An 18,803-nucleotide genomic window follows, 5' to 3' on the forward strand; every position below is an offset into this window, starting at 1 on the left:
CCAGCGGGCTGAGCGAGGCCCTCCGAGCACCCTGCAATCCTTATTGCCTCCACATGCTCCCGGCCCTGGGCTGCGGCCTCGAAGCCTGTCCTATCTGCACATTTTTTTCCCCACAAAACGTGCGAAGGCTTTTCAACAGTGAAAACAAAAATGTGGCCTGTGTTTTCACGCCAGTGTAAGGGGTAACACTTGTATGAATTGCAATCCTCACAGCAGAAGTGGCAGGGGATGCCCTGGGAGGGGAATTGCCTCAAATTTTATTGACTGTCCTCCCATACCAGCTGAGGTAGAACTGGTGGGATCCGTCTTTCAGCAGACAAACCCAGCTGGTATGTGGCTGTGTTGCAGAAGGCAGCCATATCCTCTCTCCCGCTGCTTCTGCTGCCCGTCTTCCCATCTCTTTTCAGCCTTTATTCCCAAAGCGGCTGGTGGGGCCGCCCCTCGCACCCTGGGCTCAGTGTTGGGCCCCTCAGCGCAGGAGGGACCCTGAGGGGCTGGAGCGCGTCCAGAGCCGGGCAGGGGCTGGGGCACCAGCCTGGCGGGGGGCGGCTGGGGGGGCTCAGCCTGCAGAAAAGGGGCTGGGGGGGATCTTACCGCTCTCTGCAGCTGCCTGGAAGGAGGCCGTAGGCAGGTGGGGGTCAGTATCTTCTCCCAGATAACTAGCAACAGGACCAGAGGAAACAGCCTCAAGTTGCACCAGGGGAGGTTTAGATTGGATATGAGGAAACATTTCTTCATGGAAAGGGTGGTCAAGCATTGGCACAGGCTGCCCAGGGAGGTGGTGGAATCGCCATCCCTGGAGGTGTTTAAAAAACACGTTGATGTGGTCCTTAGGGACATGGCTTAGTGGTGGGCTTGGCAGTGTTAACACGCGAGTTTGATGATCTCAAAGGTCTTTCCCAACCTAAATGATTCTATGATTCAAAACATGCCTTTGTGTCTGGGTTTTTCTATGTTTTCATTTAACTTAGTGTTTATTCAGAAATTTGTCTCTGGAGGAACCAATATACACTTCCTAGTGATTTAGTGCCATGTTTTAAGCAGCTAAAACTAGACCTAGCTGAGTGCAAGGAGGTTTTGAATAGCTTTTCATACAAGTTATCCCATTATCCACTGCTAATGCTAACATTTAGTTAATGCTTAGGACCCAGAGAGGTACAGAGCTTCCTTATGACATTTAATTTTCAGAAAAGCTCTATCCGTGCCCACCCTGTGAATAAGTGCAGTTGTAGATCTGTGCATCGCTTCTTGGCTATTCCAGCCCAGGTATTTATGTATCTGCCAATAAGCAGTACCTCCCATGCTGTACCCTCAAAGGATACCTAGAGTATGTGGCAGGATAATATTTTTTTGTTCAATCATATTTTTTTGGTTTATTTGCTTTGAGTCTAGTCCTTCCAATTTTGGTGGCTAGACCATTATTTATAACTGATGCTCCTTCAGGGGACAAAACAGTCTTTATAGAAAAGCTGGGATTTCAGGAAAAAGCACTCTGTTTATGATCCAAGCCAAGCTTTAATAAGTGCAAACTATTATCTGTTTGAAATTTATGCACTCTAAGCTGTATTTCATTTGGAAAATTTGCATTTGTCCCATATGTATTCAAGCTAGGAGGCACAAAATAATTTACACCGTTTTTTCTTGACTATATAATCTGTCTGGCAGTAATTTTCCTTCATCATCCTGGTTACAGTACAGTTTTCAAGATTTTACCCTGACAGGCAATTTGTGTTGAGAGCCTGTGGAAACACATATGGATTTTTTGATCTTTTGAAGGAACTGCATTTTGCATAATGTGTATGACTCTAAAAATGTGTCCTAATGCTCTCTTCTTTGAAACAAATTCGGAGTTGTTTTCTGTTCGACCAAAAATAAATTATTACCTGTTTTAACGAAATAATTCCAAAGATCATGCAAACTGGAGCCAGCTTAGGCTCCTTACCTGACAATAAACGAGTAGTTCCGAATAAAAAGTGATGTAAGCATCAGGAAAAAAATACTAGGTTTGTAAGAGGTTTACATGAGCCTCACCTTTAAAAACAACCAGTAGCTGAATACAGAGGAGGCTGTATCATCCTAAATCCCATCCTTCTGGAAGGTGTCTCCATCCTTTTGTCCCGTCTGTGTTGTGATAGAGCAGAGCAGCATCCACGGTGTAACTGTGCCATCAGCAACAGCCTATGTGTATTCTGGACCTTATTTGGAGTATTGTTTTGTAGCATTTAAACATCTTATTTCCTGTAGGAAAACCATGTTGTTGGCAGCCACATAAATACAGTTCTTCATATCACATATTCTACAATAATGCCTTACTGAAAGGCATTGCATATGGGATATTTACCTATTATCTTTAAAGAATGTAAAAGTAGTATGTTATTTTAGGTAAATTATGTCCTAATCATTGTTACAACACTCAAGACTACTTCTAACTACAAAGATTCCGCTAGGAAAAATGCAAGACTTTCTTTTTTGTTTATATGTAAGATAATTTTCTGCAGAAAAAACTGGCATTCAGCTTCCAAAACTTAAATGATTCACACTGACTTTGTGAGCTTTGGATCTCAGTACTTTAACTGGAAGAGTGTCAAAAGCCTGTTTTCTGTGAGGTTTGGACCATTAGATTTACATACATGGGAGATGAAGTAATGCAGAATTTGATGCTGGCATTCTGTACGTCACCGTATTTATAATTAGATTATTTAAGTTTCAGCCATTTTATGTTTTCTTTGGTGTTCAGTTCTGGGTTTGTTCCATTTACTTAGATTTGATTTTCATACCCATTAATTTCATATTTTTGCAATAAACTTTCACAAATGTAGATCACACAGAATAAAAAAGTACATGCCTGATTTCTCCCGGAGTCACTTCTCTTGAAAGTCAATATAGTTTATAAGGAAAAAACCAACTGAAATTCAACTAAAATCCAGCTGGTGGAGTTGTGCTATAAGTTATAAACCCTCTCTGCTTCTTAAGGCTATTCCTGTAGCCATTATCTACCTCTCTTCTCATACTGCTCTTGACAACAAGGGAAACCTGTTCTGTTAATTTTTTGGGTTTTGTCTATTCAGTCCATATTAAAATATTTTTAAACTGTTTTTTAAACTCTGTGTTTAAAGCTACAGTTAGAAGGAACACCTGGGCACAGAGGCAAGAACCTTACCGACTGACATTCAGGGTTTTGTACCAACCCACGTTGCTGCTTTGATTTGCAATCCTTTAAATTTGTTTCAAGCTTCAGTTTCAAACAAAATAAAGGGCTATTTATTCCTCTTGTGGAGTAATTGGAAGCAGCTTTTACTGTATCAGGACTTAGAAACTCTGAAACTCCGAAGATGTTTTTAAGTGGGTTTCCATTTTAATTTTAGGTCAGGTACATAGGACTTAGCCTGCTCATTGCAGAGGTGAAAGATGCGGAGCTGAAAGATGCATGGGGAGGTAAGGGGTCTGCTGAGTTCAGTGCCAGGCACTTTACAGCTAGATGAAAACCAGGCATTTGGCCATTCCTAGCCAGCTCCCTGCATCACCTTCCCCGGCCGCATTTCCATATCATTAGGCTCAGCCATTGAGATAGATGGCTGTTATACAGTTTGTGGCCTTCAGGCTAGATTTGGCCAATTTTACTCTCACCAGCCTCCTGCCATTCACAGAGGACAGGAGCTGCTGAGTGCGGCTGCATGCCAGTCCAGAGGGGTGGGCTGCCAGGGAAAGCTGCCAAAGGCAGTGAGAAAAGTCTTCAGAAAAGTCACTCTGCCCATCCTGCCTGCAGCTGTGCTGGGCTGTAGCACTAGTGTGCCTGCAGCGGAGCCTGACAGCTGGGGGACACTGCCTCCTGGGAAGGTGCGGTCCCAGACCCAAGATTTCAGGCTTCCTGAGGTCAGAGAGCTGTGAGTTATGTTAATACTGAAAATGAAGAAGGAACAGAAAGTATAATTCTGTTTTTTTCTCAGGCTGCCTTTGTTCCTTTTTCACAAATATTCATCACTTCAAATTCCACTTTCTAAAATCTCATAAACCCATATTTGCAGGAAATGAACTTCAAATTTGCTCTGGAACAGCTTGTTCTTATGACCAGGCAAGAAATGGAAGTAACGTCAATTTACTTACCTGACCATGCACTACTAATACACTTTCAATAAAAGCAGGGTATTTTTAGTCTTCAAGAGGAGACTGCATTGGTTATTAGTTGTGAATTATTTGCTCCCTTTTGTCATACAAGAACCTTGTTTTCCCTCCTCCTCCACCATTTTTGGCTGCAGATACATGTCTGGAATGAAAGCTACCAATTAATCAGCTGCGAAGCATGTTATGCTTTTAGTTACATCAGATCCCATTTAAGATGGTCTGAAGTATTAAAGCTATTTAAATGTAGGCCAGCCCTTGAGCAGCATAATCCCCTTTGCTTGATAGGAGAGGGCTGGTTAAGACTAACCCAAGCAGGAAGCATGTTCAAAGAAGATGGTGGTGGAAAACCTCCAGTTATCCACGATTACTTGACCCTTGTGGTCAGTGAGCTGAAGCTCGTGCTCAGTGTCATAAAATACTCCAGTGTTTCAGCCCATCATTCTGTAAATGAATGAGATCAAAGTCTATTACAAGTTTGGTTTCCTGTCAGAATTGTCCTCCACACTTCCCAGAACTCCACGGCTACATTGTCATGTGCAATAATTTTTTAGCATTCTTTATAAACAGGGATTTCCTTGCTCAGCCAGAGCTCCTTGTTTGATTAAAAACCATGGGCACAGCCTTGGGCTCAGCTAGGCATGTGCAGAAATGAACTCAAAACTGTGCACAGAGGAATGCACATCAGAGCATCACAGTTTGCCTGACAAAAAGAGATGCTGTTCACCTTGAGGAGTGGTGTGAAGGCTAGGTAATTAATTTGTGCTTACAAATGCCTCTAATAAAAAGCACTACTGCCTTTATTGGCCCCACTTCACCCAAATTCAACCAAAAGTATCAAAAAATGGAGCCAAGTTTCAAGTTTTTTGTGAGACCAAGTGAATTCCAGGTTTCATTACCAAGTTTCAGGCAGCTCTATAATCTGCAGCCTACACATCTGAAGGTAAAGCAGGCTGATACCTACAAAGAAAAGCACTTTGCAGTAATAAATGGAAGGGATTATCTTCAGTGCTCCCAGTGAATACGGCTGCTGGATAGTGTTTTATTTGTTCACTTTGTAAAGATAAAAAAAATGAACTTGTCTTAAGCCATTCAGGTTTAAGACAGGCTTTATCTCCCTGGTTGGAGGGAAAGATTAGCACTTATTAGAGCCTAATCTTAATCATATCCATTTAAAAATAGGGCTTCAAATTGTCTAAAATATTTAAACATGATGAAATGGAAAGACTTAAGACAGCTGAAGTCTTAAGAGGGAAAAAAAAATCAAAAACCTGAAGATTTATCTACAAAGATTAAAGTGGCTTTCATGGCAAAGCCCTAAGAAAAGAAAATAAAAGATCAGAAGAAAGAAAACAGCAGCTTTGCTAGTGTCTGTGCAAGGCAAATGAAGTTATAGATGTACTAAAATGGCTTAAGAAATTATAAAGACTTAATGATGTAGTTGCTGTTTCATAGCCAAAGACAACACAACTGTTTTCCTTTGTCTAACCATTCGTTTGTTTAGACAGTCTTTGCTTTTCATGTGAAAGGGTATTAAAGCATTCAGGTGTATTCAAATATTAAAAAAAGAAATGGCACTTTTTCCCAAACTGTAGGAAAGAGAAAACCTAACTTCTTGTTCATGTGCAGATGTTACAGTGGAGAAGCAAGAGAGAGTTACTGATCACAGGGTGAGGCCAGGTGGCAAGCCTTGCCTTGAGACCTTCCACTCTTTAGCCCTTTGAAATTTCCACCTCTGTCCAGGATGATCCTTCCCGTTTGCTCAAAAGCTTCACCATCGTAACTGAAAGTGGACCCTCTGAGGAGCACGGATACAAAAGGCCTTTTCTTGCAGGTTTTCCAGTAGAGCTGGTGCGAAAAGCAGGATGGTGAGATAAGCGCGGTGCTGTCCATTGTTGAGAGGGGCTTGCTGTCCGGTTTAGTGCCAGCAATGGCTTTTTCCAGGTGTGTGCATCATGAGATGTAGCCATCGAGGCCAAAGATTACCATGTCAGTACTGTATTCAAACAGATGGACAGCATTTTTTTTTTGGGTAGACAGGGAATTGGCAGTTGGGTTTTTACAAAAGGATAGGCTGAATTTGGTTTGCTCCTTCTTCCCCCCCCCCCCAGGTACTGATCTATAATAACACATTTTTTAATGCCCACGGTTATATAGCTGGGAGCCCAAACTCACCTTGCACCCATTCTTCCCTTCCTCAGATCCACAGCACTGCTTTTCTTATCTGATATCCAAAGTCTCTCAATGCTGCTTTTCACAGAGCCATTTGTAAGACTGTTGCTGCCTTTTCATGACTTACCATTAATAAAGGTCTCATATAGGTCTTAGCTGTCTTGAGGCAGCATTTACCTAAACTGAACTGAACAATTCTGATGTTTGAAGTGGTCAATAACCTTTTCCTTCAAATTTCACAACTGCAGCATCTCAGTTTTTCTCTGTTCTGGAATGAGAAAAAAGCAGGCATCAGGAGATAGTACGTCTTAGTATGTCTAAGATTATTTTTGTTTACAATAACGTGCATGAACTTCCTAGAAAGACTGAAGCTAAGAAATCCTCCGCTGAACTTTATATATTGATATTCACTTGATATGGTTAGTGAGTGCACCTCAGTTTTGCAATTTATTTCTGTAATAGCTTTGTAGAGCTTCTTCAAAGCCTTGCCGAGGTATTTCTATGTCATTATCAATATTTTCTTCAAAAATTCAATACGAGAAAGAGTAAAGGGGCAGTTAATACGTGAATAATGATTAGCCTTAACTGCAATACCAAATTATTTCTCACAGCCCTGCTAGAAATAGTTCAGCTATTTCACAAGTATATAAAAAATGAAAGAATAAGACACAAAAAGGATTGCAGATCACATTCAAGTTTTACAGCCAGAATGGCAACATACCATCTTTTAAAGAACTTTCCCTGAAATTGCTTAAATATATGAGGAAATACTGCTTATTTAGCACATCTGTAGGGGAAAGAGAGAGAGATGCTTCTCAAGAGAAGGCAGCTTTTAATATAATCATTAAAATAATTCCATCTAGCAAAAGTTTGCAGTTTTGGTTTTGCTAGGCTTTGCAAGACTGTAGTCTTGCCAACTTTCACTAGACTTCTACTGTTCATTTGTTCCAGCTCCTATATATTTAGTAGACTACATGCAAAATGTGATAAGGTGGTTTGGTCTGCTCCTATTAAAATCCTTCCATTGCTAAACCACTGCAATGGCCTATCGAAATAAGAAAAATCAAAAGCTCATATCCTATTTTTCTGGGCTTGTAGGGGTATCAGCTCTTACAAGCACCTTCATATTGCTATCATTTCTGAGTTGCTGAATAACTTTTAATAAGCTGTACAGAAAGCACTGTGATCAACAGACAAACGTTGCTGGAGTCATTGACATTGAATTCAGTGCTAAGTGGGTCAGAAAAGATGATGGAAAAACACCGATTTGTGCATCATCAAAGTCTTTGTTATGTTAAAAAAAGAACTCCCTTGATTCCAGTGTTTAAGTGCTGGGAAACTTTCCATTATAAAAGATCTTTGCAACTTTTCCAGTTCTGTAATTAATTCTTGAATTGTTTGCAGCAGGCCTTCAGCATTCAGAAAGTCTGGAGTAATTATTTTTATTAGTTCGGGACAAGTTTGCAAGATGCAAACTTTGGAAAGATTTCTCCAACAATTTAATAACAGATCTGCTTAGCTCCCTTTAGGGATCGCTAGAGCGGTATCTGTGTCTCTAGATAAGCTGTCTAAAGGCAGTGCACAATGGATGGGAGAGGAAAGTGTCTCCGGAAGCTGATCTAAAGCAGTGATTGTGCAAATTCTTTCATTCTATGTGAGAATTTTTTTCTTGTTCTCATTTTAAGAACTGCAACTGCAAATATATCCACCTCTGAAGTACTCTGCTCCATATCCCTCCTAAAAAGGAGGAAACTTTGTCCCTTCATCATCTCAATCAAAGAGGTCTCAAATGAACATTTTTTGACCTCCCAGCAGACCCTCCTTTGCATAATTAGCAATTTAGATAGAAATATCCTTGGCTCTGATAATGAATATGAGATTACACCGATGAACTTCAAAAAGAGATGGGGTTTGGGTCCCAGTTCTGTTAGGCGATTGTGAACAGCAAGCTAATCAGCTGGGACACCTCTGAGCAGAAACTGAACTGTGATGCTTCGGGAACTTTAGTCTCGGTATCAACGATCTACTCTCCATGGGTTTGCATTGTGATTTTGGACTCGGGTGTCTCACTTCTGCCTGAATACTGCTAGGGACGCCAGAGATCTTTACCACATAGATTTCTTGCTGTGCTTTTCACAGAAAACTATTTACAAAATGCTGTAATTGCATGTAATCATGGTAAGCACTGGTACCCTACAAAGAAGCCCGCTCTCCAAATAAAATCCTAGTAGAATCCAAAGTACTTACTGTCTCATAACTACATAAGGGTGTGGCTGCTACAATATAGGTGTTGGCTGCTAGCTACATCTCTGTTAAAATTACAACCTTGGTCATGACTCCACCGGAATTTTAGATGAAGCAATTAGCATATGCGAGGTATTTGGCTATAAACAAGGATGTCTTTATAAAGTAAATATTGCAGTCTAGTTATTGGATCATTACCGAGGAAAGACAAGACAGAATATGTATCAGGAAATTGCTGACAATACCACAAATAAAGAAGAAAAAGATTCAAGTTGTGTCTAAAAACATTCAACAAATAAACAAGTAAGCACAAAACAGATGTTGTAGTAAAAACAAAAGAAGAAAAAAAAAAAGGGGGGAAAAAGCTTCACTGTAGAACAACTTCACTGGAGTCCTTTTTTGCCCCCAAAAGCAATAGAAATTAATCATATCTGCTGGCATGCCAGAGTTGCAGGCTAAAACATTAGTCCTGCAAGTAAATACAAGGGCAGATCTCACTGTTGGAAAATTCATGTAAAAATCATTCCAGCAGAGGAATAAGATCAGACATTTTCTTCCAATTCCAGCAAGCTGACAAAAGAAAGAATTAGATATCAAGTCACAGTGTGCATGAATTAATCAATCTGGATTTCAAATACATCTCCGTGATAGTTTTATTAAGATAAACAGACAATTAATGCATGGGCAAAGAATAAGCTGCTAGAGAAACAGATTTTTTATTCTGAAATTTAAGTTTTCTCTCTCATTTTTGTAACACTTAATGACTAGAACTGGTACTTAGGAACAAGATTGTAAGTTCAGAAAATTACACCTTATTCTTTTACGTGATTATTGCACATCTTTTCCACTTTGTGATATTTTTCAGCATTCCCAATAACGCATGAAGCCTACACAATCAAAGGAAAGGAAAATTTACTTAATGCTAATCATTACTGTGAACGTTGTTTTTTCGTCAGTTACTAAATGTCCTTGGCATTAGAAGATACCATAGTGAAATGTAATGTCACAGAACATTAACAATCTCATCTTCCTTACCAGTTAAGCTGAACTTACCTGCACTTATTACTTGAACATCAAAAATCTAAACACATAATGTGTATTATGGTCAAACTACTATTGCACATCTCTCGAGCTGATACAAAGTTAACTGCTTTTGTCTACATGTTGAGGCTTATTCAGCATTTGTTCAATAGAGAGCTACTACTTAAGGTACAATTACTGATCCTACATTCTTCGTAGAGCTCCTTGCTTTCAGAGACCTACATAATTCTCTAAATGCCTGTCATTATCTGAGAATCTCCATAATTCATTTCTGAAGATATTCAAATAAAAAAACCTGTGTAATCATCAAAAACAGGAATTTATCTTCTTTTTATGGCATCCATTTGCATATCCTACAAATAATCTGCCATTGATTCAAACTCATAGTCTAAGAAGTATGTTAGTTTTCACATCATAAAAATGGTAGACTTTTTTTTCATTAAAGGCATATTGTTAAAAATGGTAGTGTGAAAGAGTGTGGGGAATTTCTTGTCTCCCCCTTAGCACCCATTTCCTGATTGCCATCATATGGTACTGTAATAAAATCCCAAAAATGCTGCCTTACAGTAATGAAACGAAGAAATGAAAAGTGATTGCTATTCCCCAGTTCAGCAGTGCCAAGCACTCCTGCAGTAGCTGTAAGGGACTGAACTGTCTCTGGATGAAGAACAAGGAAAGCTGGGATAAGAAATTAGGATTCTTTCTGAAAAATATTCCAGTATAAATCCTTGTTTGTTTTAATGCTTCATTTTATTCAGAGACAGTGAAAAATCTTGGCAGAAGGACTGCTGTGAGAAGGAAGAGAAGCTGAAGATGGGTTAAAACTGATACAATAAATAACCTAATAGGCTTCTGCTGTATTCTAAAATAGGAATCTATGGCTTGTTCTTTGTTAAGAGAAAGTCACTTTCTCTACTGAATGAAGAAATAACTTTTATTTTTGCCTTTTTAAAATCAACTACCCAAAATCTACCTTTGGGTCATGAAGAACAGGCTGCATTTCTCTCTGGCAAGTTGGAAGCACGGTCAAGACTCAGAATCTGGTAGCACAGGCCACTGTCCCATCGCTCGTGCTTTGTAGTTCACTGTGCAGCAAAGACCAGTGGCACATCTTAGTAAATGCTTTATCAAATCACAAGTTGAAGAGAACCAAAAATTCTAAGGGGAAAACCTGCCTCAGTCTTTATATGGATGCTGTGTAACATGCATTTTCTTTAAGGACATAGCACAAATAATCATTGATAGGAACGGGCTTGAAATAGCATATAGTTTTAACTTCTTCCACTCGAGACATGGCATTTTGTCTTAAAACCTATGCACAGGGCATATTGTGACTATATTCTCTTTTAGCTGTAGTTATTACTTCCCCTGTAGACATTTGACAAATGGAAGACTTAAAAATGACCCATTTACGTGACAATGGATATGCTCATCAGCAGTGGTTTACCACTGAAAATGTGATGGTTCTGAATTAAAATTCGATGCTGGCAAACTCCATCATAAAAATAAAGTCAGGTTATCTCCAATTCCCTCTTAGCATCCTTGCTAGATGTAGTAAATCACTTTTTCTGCTTAACAAGTTGACAAGCAGCTTAAGGACCAGAAAACTAGTGCAGAAATTAACTTAAAAACCAAATTAACATTCCCAAGGTGTAACACAAAAGCAGTGCCAACTGTCAGGGCCCAGCAGTCCTGGGTTTACTGGTTCTGTGCAGTGAAGGACTCCTCCAATTCTTTGCTCCCAGCCTGCAATATTCAGAAGTCAAGCAAGCAGGGCTCTCGGTATGCCCAGAGCAGGGGTTCAGCAGCATCCCTCCAGTGGGATGGGTGCCAAAGAGGCCAGGAGGAACCAGATCTTCTGCTTGCCAAAACCAGTGGAAAAATTCCTATTAAACTGAGAAGCAAGATAAGAGCTTGATACCATGAACATCCTCATAACTTTTTTTATGTTAAGCCTTCAATTTTTACATTGTGAAAAACAACAAAAGATAACGAAAGTACAATACCAAAAATATATTATTTAACTGAAGACTTATTTCTGCTTCTTCCTCCTGAATTTCCATAAGCCAGTCTCAAATCAGCTGAACTATAACACATTTTTTCTATCGCTTCTACAGCTGTACCTTATGCAGAAGTGTTAAGATGAAGCTGGACTCCCCTTTTGTGGCTGTTGCAAAATCTGATACTTCTCGTGATTGTCAGAAAAATGGCTAGAATAAAGGCAAAAAGGTATGTCTAGTAATTTATGATAAGGTAATAGCGAAGTCTTGATATATGTGGAGAATCCTATTTATATTAAAATACCAGTTTTCATTCTCTGGGAAAAATGCCACATTGAAACTTCAGTGAGGGAGAGCTCTTTCCTACTAAAGCTGCTTATGAGCAGACTCTGTGCTGACACTGCTTCACAACTCACCAGAACAAGCCTAACCAGAGCACAGTCTGCACTCAGAATGATTATTTTTAACTATTATTTGCCCGGAAGAAGAGTTGTAACACAATTTGCAAACATTTCCTATGAAAAAATTGCACCAGCATCAGCCATTATCTTTTGAATAAGATCAAACTCTAAAAGTAGGTACCACATGGAGTCTGTCTGCAGGGGTCCGTCACTCCTATCAGAAGGAAAAATTTGTTTGTGCGAGCCAAAGTGTTGATATGCGTGAAAGTAATTTGTGTTCATGGCAAGAATCTGTGATACATGGCAGTACGTATCCTTTTGCAGAAGTAGATTATTACTTTTGTGTTAGTAGCACACCATCCTTCAGAGTTTAAAACCCTTTTATATATAGTCAAAGACAATTTCCCTGCTAAGAGTCAAATACCAGGTTGCAGTGACGGCCAGGTGCATCGTTAGAAGTCATTTACAAGACAGGGGCATTTGCTTGGTGAGTACCCAATATCACAACTCCTTAAGCTTTAGGAAATATCATTCTGTATAACAGTATTAAGAAATGCTTCTGATGGCTGAGAATCTAAAGAAGATCACGGATGTTTTCAGAGCAGCTTAGCAGCTTTCCTGTCCTTTACAGATTAGCTGTTCATGTGAACAGGCTATGGTGGTGCTGACTTCCAGTTCCACTGAGCAAAGTCTTGAGTCTGTCATGCATCACAAATTCATTGTAAAACAAACATTTAGGACATAGGGGAAAGTGGAGACTACTGGCAAAAAATGATTCTGCAAAAGCTGTAGAGAATTTACCATCTGTTTTGTTTTCTATCCAGGTACTTCTGGGCTCTGAGCAAGCTTTTCTGTCTTGGAAATTCACCAGTTTTATAGCCATCTGAAAAATTCCTCGTTGCTATGGCAATACATTTCTTTCATGACGAAGACTTCTTGAAGGTAGAGGACATTGGCAAAATTAGATGTAAATCTTTTTTTTTTTTTTTTTTTTTTTTTGATGGTGTGACAGACAAAAGCGCCTGGAGTGGGGAGAATTCCTCACCCCCAAAACAAACATTAGCATCATCTTCGTTTGAACAACTTGAAGCAGCTGTGTAACGGCACTGTTAGCCACCCACACAAAACCGCATCCATAATCCCCTGAAACTCACGGTAGGTACCACCGATGCTGCTCTGTGAATGAGTTGCAATGTTCTGAATGTTGCCTTTACGCCTGGAGGTCTGCTGTAATGAAACAGAAGGTTGAGAGAGATCACTGATAATCTCCCCTTCCAAACAGCCTGTTAGTGCAATCTTTGTAAAGGTGATAGGTAAGGAAATTAGATGTCTGTGAAAACTGGCAACATCCTTCTCAAGTTCACACAGAAGAGGACGCCTTGTCACTTTATGGCAAACCACAGCAGGTGGAAGCTACCTGCAGATACAGGTGAAGTAACAAAGGCTGAAGAGCGTGTAAAAAGGACATGGTAGCAAAGCTCTTTTTCCCCCTTTGGTCTTTTGTGTATCTCTGCCTGCATACCAACACACCTCCGGCTAAAAGCCCCCCAGATCTGACCCTCAAGATGAGCAGCACAACAGAAAGACAGACATGATAATGCTTCCTATCCTGCTCCCCACTCAGAGCCCTCCTATAAATACAATCTGATGGCTACTGAAGCTGCTATCGACCCTGCTTATGTGGAGTGGAACATAAAATGAAGCCACCCCTGCAGCATTAAGACCTAATCTATCCCTCTGCAACTCAGACATGTGCAGTGATTTACAACCAAGTTCATTCCGCCCCTAAAATGCACTTAACATCACAAACAGGCTCAGGGACTACTCAAAAAAATTAAAACACCGCACAGCATAAGCATGGCAAATCTGTCTGTTAACCTGATGAGTTTCTTCAAAGGGTAATGCTGAATAAAACACATTTAAAAATGAAAATGTGAAAAAAAGCAATTTAAAGATAGCGTACCAATGAGATCTTTTGGTCCTCCAATAAACTCATGCCAGGAGCTGAAAATATAAAGTGTTTGACTGATTGCTTTTTGGTGTGGGTAGCACATTAAGAGATACAGGTGATTTTTAACTCACATGTGTGCTTTTGCTGTCATTCTTGAGAGTACTCATATTTTGAAATCTTCAACTTATTGACTATATATTTGATTCTAATATTTTTGAAGCCTGAATCGACCGCAGTTCCAAAGCATCTCTACTGATGTCACCAGCATTACAGCTAAACTGCTTTATGCCAGTCAATCAGTCATTCAGTTTATTACAGCCTATTTTATCCTCTCTTAAGTTCCTTACTCATCTTCCTCTGTTCTTCCGATGGTGTTGTTTTTATGACCTTTGCAGGATATGAAATTCGTTTAGTGTTGCGGCCACCCACTGTCAGTGCTCTGCTTGTACCACGTTGTATGAACAGGCAGCCTGAAAAGAGACCTTTCTGCCAGTGACTGACTCCAGGACACTTGGCAGCAGTCAGAGATGGTGTTTGATGCAATATGTCTGTTTACGTATTTCTAATGGTGAGGGAAACAAATTGTAATAGCTAGTAATCACTTACCTGAATGAATAGACCTTTGGTTGATGAATACACGATAAAAGCCAGGTTCTTCTTGGTAAGTTAAATTTTTTGAAAGTCTAGGAATGGCTCTGGTAGGAAACAGTGGTTCAAAGCAGCATTAAATACGCTGCAGGCTTTTTATTCTAAGTGCAAATCAGTGGCTGTACTTGTTAAGATTGTATTAGAAAGATAAAAAGTAATTAAAATAGACTTACTGCCTTTCTAAGTTTTGAGATGCAAATATGCCTGCTTTTAAAAACATGAATTCATTACTTCCATGCTGGTTGCACACATTTAAGAAGTATTAATAAAAACTGTAGAATTGCCTTTTGAAGTATTTTTTTTAATCTTTCATTGTCTGTCGTACTTTTCTGAAACGAGACAGTTGCAAATACTCATTAGGGAAGGCTGAGAAGAAAATGGAGCTACAGCCACTTTCTGGCACAGGACCAGAATCTGACACCAGCAATGTCTTGTAATAGTAATGTTTCATGCTCCCTCTAATGTTAGCGAGGAGGTCATGGGTAAAGTTTGTACACATAGTAACACCGGGTGTCAAAGCGTAACTGTGCATGCATGGCCACAAACCTGTCCTGGGGACCAAGTTCTTAGAGACGTTGGGGGTGGCTGCAGCCTCCCTGTGCAGGCTGGAATGGCACAAATGCAGCCCAGCGCTCAAGGACCAAGGTCTTCTCCAGCCATCGCCTGCCCGGTCCCACCGTCAGCAGGGCTGGAGCTGAAGGAGTTGATTTTGCCTGTATCGAAGGAAATGACAAAACTTCTCCCAAGATGTAGGATCAAGCTGTAGACAATGTGTATTTGATTCCAGATGCTTTTGGGTTTGTTTAACAGTGTATTCAACAGAGGTGTCAACACAATCAGCATGTCTCTGAAAGTCAGAGATGATCCTTTTGACAGGTAACTTCACCATACTGTTAAAGGAATCAATTTCTTTTAGAGTTATTTGCTACATTGATTTGTGGTTGTTACCAGGTGAAAAACACTTCACAATAATAACCTACTCCAATTGACGCCAGTAGCAGAGGGGGACCTATACCTTTGTTACACAGTATAGAGAACAGCGGATCAGGAGATACTCACCATCATCTCAAAGCTTGTTTGAAGTGCTTGTCCCTCCCCACTGCCCCATTTCAAGAACCAGAGCAGCACCAAAAAGGGTGAAGAGCCTGATGGAGATCCGCTGCCAGCTGCGGAGTGCTTGGCATCGCGGGGATGGAGCTAGTCTCCAAGCCAGGGACATCGCAGTAACAATGAGAACAGAGCTTTGGTATTAAGCACTTGTCATTATAGCATGGTTTATTGCACGTTTCCCCCTCCGAATGATTGAAACCAATTAAATTATTGAAACCAGGAAAGTGACTTATCTTCAAAGTACTACACTTGTCTGAGAAAATTAGATAAAACAGTGCTGACTTTTCTGAAGTTTTATTGCTCAGTGTCTTTAGCTCACATGTAAGGAGCTCATTTCCATCTTTTGGGAGTGTTTTCTCTGATCTGTAACAGGACTTTGTGTATATCAGCCTTCCAAAGTAAACTTCTGTATCTGAATGGATGTCAGACCTAATCACACGAAATTCCATGTAAGTGAAAGTTAAAATTCATATTTATGGCTTTCTTACAAGTATCATTTGGCTTAAGGTAGTATATTCCTTTGAATGCCCAGCTCACGGACATAGTGAAAATTGTTTCATAAATAAGAGAGGGTTTCTTCCCTCCTGAGAAACAAGTTTGATGATTGACTTGTTTCCCTGATTTGAGCAGCGGATGCTACGTACAGAAATGTTGTCTCACCCTTACACACAATCCCAAGCCTGTATGTTATTGTAATTATTGCAAAATACTCTCTTGCAAGTAGAGAGTGGTTCTTGTGGCAGGCAGGAACCTGGATTTTCAGTTACATAGTGCCTCCATCCAGTATTTTTAAGTCAAGATGACTAAAGGCACTGGTATAAATCTGACCTTAAGTGACATTTAAAGAATAAGATTTTTTTCACTGAAGCTTGGAAGCTTATGCCAAACTTTGCTTTAGAAATGCTAGTTTCAGGTACTGACTTAGAAGTACTTTTCAAAGGGATCACCAAAACACTCGCACCCTTCTCCTCCATTCCAAGAACTGCCACCGCATATTTGTTTTCTTTTATGGGAATCTTCTGTATCACTGGACAAGCACTAAACAAAGAAATAGGAAATCTTTCATGTGTTAGCCTAGAGTATAGACTTCCATCACGTTAGGGGGCTGAAGGCAGGGATTTTAAAAGCATCTCACTTCAGGTCTTTTGAGAATCCTCCACCAAACCCGTAACCCTGTTTATCACCTGCAGTGTCCTGAAGGCATCATCTGAAAAGGAATAAATCCAATGGGACTCTTCCCATTCACTTTAATGGGCTTTTGGATCAGTGCCCAAACATGTTAAGTCTCAGAGATAAATATATATTTAATTCAGTCAAGTTTTCCAAAACAGCTTCTGTTGAGATCAATAGTGAACTTATGGGTCTTCTGGGAGAAGAGATGAGGCTCCGCTCCTCAAAGCCTAAGCAAAAGTAACCTGGGTTTAGGCAGCGGTAATTCCAAACACAATTTAAAATATTTAACTATCTTCTATTAATAGCTGTCACTAACTACTGTTGCAACGCTGTCTCATGTGAATAGCCATCACTAATACATTAACTGTTCCAAAAAGCTGTTTAAAGGATTAACATGTACGACTGCCTGGAAAATGATATCACATGTGGCCACCGTTTGGATTTAAAGTAGGTTTGCCTTGAAAAATAAAGACTAAAATAAGGATACGGATAAGCTTATAACGAAAAACAGTTTGATTAATGCACCAAGGTCCAGAACAGGCGAGTGGCAGCTTTGTACCAAGAGGCTGCTGTCCCGAACCGGGCAGTGTTAGCTGGGCTGCCTTCGGTAAGAAATTAATGGAGGCAACAACATTTCAGTTTAATGGGATGACGAGACCTTAAGAAATACTCACTTTATCTCAATTTCCCTGCCAGTGTTATTTACCTTGCAGCCACTTCTGAAACAGAGTTCAGAGCTCTGTATTTGAAACCATTATATTACACAGGGTTCAGGACATTCTTGTCCTGTGTGGCTCCATGAGGAACTGCTGTCCCCTGCCCCTTTCCTTTCTTCCCACAGCAAAGGAAAGGAAATCAGTGGCAACTTCTGATCTTCCGTAGTCAGCGCAGGGGCTGCGATGCTGCAGTTCAGCCCAGCCTTTACCCAGGGCACACTGTGCAAATGCAAAGAACTTCCTCAATCTATCACTAGCTGAACAGGCACGTGTGAACAAAATGGCTTTAGCCTAAAAGCAATCTAGTCTAAACCAGAGCACTATTGTGACATTAAAAGCACTGGAAATACATGACAGAACATCTAGAAAGGTTTTAATCTGGATGAGTTTGAGATAAGGCTTTTGTCACTTAGAGGAGTCGTCACAAGCACCTTGGAACTCGGTAATGTATTATCCATTCTGGGTGTGCTGTATCTATACCAAAAATATTATTCGTGGCTGCTTCACAAACATTCATTGTCACTCTGCACCTTTTAAATTCAACCTTGCTCAAGCTTCACAGGAAGAGAATGCCACAGGTGCTGTTTTAGAAACTTCTGGGATTGACCAAAAAAGCTTTTCTGCAGATACTGGTGACACTAGTTTAAAGTGTCCATCTAGTTTAGAGTGTCGCCATCTCCTAGGAATAAAAGCAGGTGCTGTGGGAGGGCAGGAATCTTCTTTGTTCAAGAGTATAGAGATTTAATTTCAAGCCCCAAGGGCAGAAATAGTCGAGCCTAAGTCACTGGTAGAAGCAAAGCTCTCGCCCATTTGCACCTCAGACCTGCACAGCTCTGATCTGGGGCAGATGTGCAACAATTGCTTTCCATTTCGGGGAGGCAAGAAAGGGCATCGCTACAGCAGATCAATTTTTAAAAATTGGCCTCTGCTTGAAACTCCTCAGGTTTGAAATTAAGTTTAACTGATATGAAGAAGAAAACGTTTCATGTGAGCATCAGGCAGTCAAAAGGGAAAGTCCCCTCTGCTCCCGCTGTGCTGGCAGATACATCTTTCTGTCACCCTTCATAATAATCATCTCTGCCTTTTCACACCCTCTGGCTGTACAGTGGTCAGCCAAAGCCTGTCTCCTTCTACCCCGTAGTTAAAGACCTTCCTGTATCTTTGCCATACCACTTACAAACCTACATACATACTCGTTTCATTTCACTATGCTCTTTGTTTATTTTAA

Source organism: Falco biarmicus, chromosome 13 (assembly GCF_023638135.1).
Source record: "Falco biarmicus isolate bFalBia1 chromosome 13, bFalBia1.pri, whole genome shotgun sequence".
In the NCBI taxonomy this organism is placed as follows: domain Eukaryota; kingdom Metazoa; phylum Chordata; class Aves; order Falconiformes; family Falconidae; genus Falco; species Falco biarmicus.